We start from the raw sequence: 6,166 nt of genomic DNA, 5'->3' as shown, positions 1-6,166 counted from the left end.
CCGTCTCCGTTACCGAGCAGAGAAGACCTGACACAAGTTGAGAGCTGATGTGGATCCGGCCTCCTGCTGCGGGTCTTGGTCTGGACGGAGTGTGAATCTGTTCAGTTGTCACAGATGTGAATGAAGTCTGGTTCACATCACACCGACCCGCTGCTGATGGAGCCAAAGCCCGGCTCACCGGACTGGAACCGGACTGACACCGGACCAGAACCGGGTGATCGGCAGCAGGGCGGGCTAGCTGGAGGCTAACGCCCTGCACTGCAGCAGCTAAACCGGTTTCCATGGAAACGGCTGACTGTTAGTGACCAGACTCATTCACAAAGTCCGGTTTATACACAGAACACACACATCAGGGTCTGAGACACATCAGGGTCTGAGACACATCAGGTCTGAGACACATCAGGGTCTGAGACACAACAGGGTCTGAGACACATCAGGTCTGAGACACATCAGGTCTGAGAAACAACAGGTCTGAGACACATCAGGGTCTGAGACACATCAGGGTCTGAGACACAACAGGGTCTGTCTTATACATGTTCACATGAACAACATTAATATTGACATGTCATTAATATAAATGTAAATCACAGAGAGAGGTGTAGCTGTACATTTACAGTTTTACATTTACAGTTTTATGATTTACTGTGTGTCTGTGAGCAGCAGGATCATCAGGACTGTAAACAAAACCTGACCTAGTGAGAACTACAGAGGACCCAGTACAGAACCCTGGGGTTCCCCACAGACACGATGGAGCAACATGCTCTTTAATTTCTCTCATAGAAGTCAGCTCCAGATGCACAAAACATTCTTAACCATCCAGACCTGCTCTGACCCAGCTGTGCTGAACGATCACCAGTCACCTGTTAGCACAGGTAACGCCCCCTAAACACCATATCAGGACAGGTGTGGTGCCGTGTGCAAAGACTCTGACACATGAACCAAAGAGCTGGAGAGATGAGACCAAAAACAGGCTGTAAGAAGAAGAAGTTCAGCAGTAGTGAAAAGTATGTTAAATAAACTTAAACCAAGTAAAAATGATTTTCCATCAGTCCTGTTTTTACAGGAAAATCAAAAACACATAAACAATAAAACATCTGTGAGGCTGTAAATGTGTCTCAGCAGGGGTGGAGGAAGAACTCAGATCCTTTACTGCAGTAAAGAAAGTCTGAGATCAGAATCAGGACAAATCCTGGATACAAACGAAAAGAAGAAGATCTGTTGGAATATTGTTTCTCACATGGAGCCAAATGTGTCATCAGGACTGTCTGTCCCTGTCTCTGTGTCCCCTACACTCACTGCTCAGACCTGCTGTCCTCCAGCCGTCCACTAGATGTCCTCAGACTCTCAGTCCAAGTCACCTGACGTCCTCTCCCACCTGCACACCTGTCCTGACTCCCTTCATCAGTTCTGAACTTCACAACCTTTCCCTCTCAGTCTATGGCCCAATTCCAGTCCGATCCCTTACAGACTCACTGACTTAGAGGTGCGTTCATGTGAAGTGCGTGAGTGTGTGNTGCAAACAAAGGCTCAATCCCATTTCATATTTATACCCCTATCCCTCATTTGAGAGCAACCTTGCCCCTCGGAACACATATAAAAAGGGTAGCGGTTTAAAACTTCCCCTGTGACCCTGATTCGTCATCAGTATGTTGGCATTTACGTAAACAGACATGACAAGTGATGTCGGACATTGCGAATGTGCTGCCTTCTGCAGTGGTAATTTCTCCTGCGTGGGCAATAGTCATCCTTTAGTGGTTATCAGGACCCCAGCAATTCCTTAACAACTAGGGAAGGGCATTTTGATTACTCACATTAAATTATCATAGAGTACTCTAGTACTTGCAAAAAAAATTCCTAATGTAAGAATAGGAATGTAAATTGGCCAACAACAAGAAATAAACTACTGATGTCCAAACAAGTACTCGAGTACTCGTGCCCATCCCTATTAACAACTGAACTTTTGCGGTATCAATCAATCAAACAAGTTACTACAAGTCAATGCCACATTGAAATATTTTTTTATTTAACGTTTATTTAACCAGGTTTGTCCCATTGTCCCCTTTTACAAGAGAGACCTGGCCAAGAATGGCAGCACATATAGTTTCAACACATTGTCACATTAAACATAGACATAAGAGATACAAATAACAACAACTGAATTTACACAATCAGGTCGAGATCAAATAAAACATTTACACTCATAAAGCCTGGATACTATGGGATTTATCATAGACTTAAATACATTCAGAGATACCAGGCTTTGGAGTTTGAGCTCTAACTGCAAATTGTTCCATGAAGTTGGAGCAGAAAACCTAAAAGCCTTCTTGCCCAATTCTGTTCTGACCTTAGGAACAGCAAAATGTAAAAAGTCCTGACAACGGAGACTGTGAGCTCTATTATTCAGGATTAAAAGAGATGATAAATAAGATGGAATCATCTCAAGAATGGCCTTGTAAATCAAGACATACCAATGGCCGAGCCAGCGCGCATATAAAGATGGCCAATTTACTTTAGTGTATAAGACACAATGATGAGTTAGAGCACCACGGTTTGTGATAAACCTCAGAGCGCCATGATACACACTATCCAGCACATGGAGGCAGTGAGCGGAGGCATTCATATATAACACATCACCATAATCAATAATCGGAAGAAAGGTCGACTCCACCAGTTTCAGTTTTACCCCAAAAGAAAAGCAAGACTTATTTCGGAAATAAAATCCAAGTAAAAGCTTCAGCTTCTTAGCAGTATACAGAATATGTGCCTTAAAAGACAAGTGGTCATCAATCAAGAACCCCAGATATTTAAAAGTAGATACAAGTTCAATTTGTTGACCATTACTGGTGACAATGTCAGACTGATTTGACCTTGCTGATTTTGAATTTGTGAAAAACATAAGTTTTGTTTTATCAGCATTTAGAACAAGTTGCAGCTGGCATAGCTGTTCTTGCACTCTATTAAACGCATTCTGCAGATATGCAAACACTTCTGTAGGCGTGGGTGCAAAGCAATATATGACTGTGTCATCAGCATAAAAATGAAAGGCTGCATTTGGAATATTCACCCCAATATTATTTATATACAATGTAAATAACAAAGGGCCAAGTACTGAACCTTGTGGCACCCCTTTGTGGAATAAAAGAACCTCAGATGAAACACCTTCTAACTGGACAGCTTGAGTTCTGTCTTTAAGATAGTTTGCAATCCATCCAACTGCATGTACAGAAAACCCAACTGCTGTAAGACGTTCAGTCAAAATGTCATGATCCACAGTGTCAAAGGCCTTAGAAAAGTCTATAAAGAGAGAAAGACAGCACTGTTTTTTATCTAAGGCTTCTGTTATATCATTTATAACCTTCAGGGCTGCAGTAGTAGTACTATGTTTTTTGCGAAATCCTGACTGGGAAATTGATAGAATAGAATTAGTAGCCAGGTATTCTTTTACTTGTTCACTGACAAGAAATTCAAGTACCTTAGCTAGAACAGACAGTTTAGAAATAGGCCTACAATTATTTAAGATAGTTGGATCTCCTCCTTTCAAGAGGGGGATAACAAACGCAGATTTCCAGACTTTGGGAATTACATTAGTCAACAAGCTAAGATTAAAAATGTAACACAATGGAGCAGCTACAATTTCAAATGCCAGTTTTAAAAAGAAAGGCTCCAAGTTGTCTGGTCCTGGTGGTTTTTTGAGATCAAGGTCTTTTAGAGCTTTAGCGACCTCTATTGTGGAAAAAGGGGTAAAATTAAAAGCCGGTACATTGCCAGGGGCCCTGTCAACAGGTGAAGGGTCATTAGAGGACTTTTCACTAGGTGAGGGTTGTTTAGAGGGGTTTTTAGAGTTAAACAAGAACCCAGAAGAAATAAAATGTTTGTTAAAACAATTTAATATGTCTGTTTTGTCAGTTACCCTACTACCATCAGTCAGTATACTGGGAGGGAGATTAACTGAGTTAGAGGTGGAAGACAAAGATTTAATTGCTTTCCAAAATTTCTTTCAGTAGTCATGGACAAGTAAAACTCAGCCTTCGTATTTCGAAGGAGAGAGGTAAATTTATTTCTTAATTGTCTAAAATAAAGCCAGTCAGTGTCTAAACCAGATTTACGTGCCCTGGCCCAAGCAGAATTTTGTTCATGCAGAACTTCTGCTAATTCGGTTGTAAACCATGGGTTGTCACAGCCTTTAATTCTGAATTTGCGTAGGGGGGCATGTTTATTAACAATGTGACTGAAACTTTCATGAAAGTAACTCCAAGCCAGTTCAACATCATCAAAAAGGGCAATCCTATCCCAGTCAAAATAATAAAGATCATGCAAGAAAGCCTGTTCAACAAACATTTTCATATTGCGCTTCTCTACAAAACGTGGCTTACTTTTAGGGAGCCTTGTGTCTCTCACAACCGCTATCACACAGTGATCACTCACATCGTTTGGAAAGACACCCGATGCCACATATTTAGAAGGCATATTGGTTAAAACTAAGTCAATGAGTGTCGCTTTTTGAAAACATTTGGGATTGGGTCTAGTAGGGGAATTAATTAATTGTGTGAGGTTAAGAGAATCACATTGTGCTTTCAGATCGTCGGACACAGGCATAAGCCAGTCCCAGTTTAAATCTCCTACCAGAAGTAATTCATTATATTTCAGCCGTGATAAAAACTTCACAAGGGAGGACAATGCATTTTTAGGAGCAGATGGTGGTCTATAACATCCTACCAACATAATACAGTGATTCTTTGATAATTCTATTTCAAGGGCAAGCAACTCAAGCTCTTTAGATACTGACTCTGTAAGCACTAAATTAACATCAAAATTGCTCGATATAAATTGCAACTCCGCCCCCTTTTCTTGGACAATCAGCACGATAAACATTGTAACCATTAATACAGATATCCTTATCAGGCACAGATTTTGTGAGCCACGTTTCAGATAAAACCATAACATCAGCATTTGTTGAGTTTATCCAGACCTTTATCAAGTCCATCTTGTTTAGTAGACTCCTTACATTTATATGAATTATCCCAAGGCCAGTTCTAGATTTAAAATCTACAGGGGTATAACAATGTGCCGGTGTATCAGGGCCTGGATTAGTCTCAACATTCCCTGAAAGCAATAGCAATAGTACAACTAAACGTTTAAGCCTGGTGCTACAACCTTTTACATCATACACTAGGCTGGAGGAGTAAGTGTTAGCAGTAGAGGAGGTTGTAGAACTACAAAATTGCTCACTCAAAACAAGGAGACAGCAAAACTGAAGAGACATATCAGATTTAAGCAACCACTTGGATATGTTCAAAGACACTACTACCCTTTGCTCAGGTGAAGTTACAAGAGTAGTTTGGCAACAGTCATTGTGGGGGAAAGTCACATTTTCATAGTTAAATTTGTTAGATTTGTGGCCTACCCAAGATAATATATCCTCCTGAGACGATGTTGTAGGAGGAGGAATGCCACACATGTGGGGCAACCACCCAGCTGGCCCACACAAAAAAAATAAGGCACAATACAATGATTAGCGACATTGTAGAAGAAAAACAGTAAAACTGTAGGCTTTGCTGGAGGCTTGGGTTGGGTTGATGTCCAGATGGTTACCTCACAGGCCTCAGGCTGCAGTGCAGGGTGGAAGGAGCAGGACCCAGGCCACAGGGCAAGGTGGATGGAGCAGGCCTCAGGATGCAGTGCAGGGTGAATGAAGCAGGCCTCAGGCTGCAGAGCAGGGTGGATGGGGCAGGCCGCAGGGTGGATGGAGCAGGCCTCAGGATGCAGTGCAGGGTGGATGGAGCAGGCCACAGGATGCAGTGCAGGGTGGATGGAGCAGGCCTCAGGATGCAGTGCAGGGTGGATGGAGCAGACCTCAGGATGCAGTGCAGGGTGAATGAAGCAGGCCTCAGGCTGCAGTACAGGGTGGATGGAGCAGGCCTCAGAATGCAGAGCAGGGTGAATGAAGCAGGCCTCAGGCTGCAGAGCAGGGTGGATGGGGCAGGCCGCAGGGTGGATGGAGCAGGCCTCAGGATGCAGTGCAGGATGGATGGAGCAGGCTGCAGGATGGATGGAGCAGGCCTCAGGCTGCAGTGCAGGGTGGATGGAGCAGGCCTCAGGCTGCAGTGCAGGGTGGATGGTGCAGGCCTCAGAATGCAGAGCAGGGTGAATGAAGCAGGCCTCAGGC

The 6,166-nt window shown here is 43.2% G+C and overlaps 1 pseudogene; it reads left to right on the top strand.

Annotated features, from left to right (window-relative positions):
• Positions 1-5,673: 5,673 nt before the first annotated feature.
• Positions 5,674-6,166, top strand: part of LOC126398547 (ankyrin repeat and SOCS box protein 2-like) — a 16,894-nt pseudogene continuing 16,401 nt past the window's right edge.

The sequence above is a fragment of the Epinephelus moara genome, chromosome 12 (genome assembly GCF_006386435.1).
Source record: "Epinephelus moara isolate mb chromosome 12, YSFRI_EMoa_1.0, whole genome shotgun sequence".
Classification (NCBI taxonomy): Eukaryota; Metazoa; Chordata; class Actinopteri; order Perciformes; family Serranidae; genus Epinephelus; species Epinephelus moara.
Note: the sequence above shows the minus strand (reverse complement) of the source record. Positions and strands in the feature narration are given on the sequence as shown.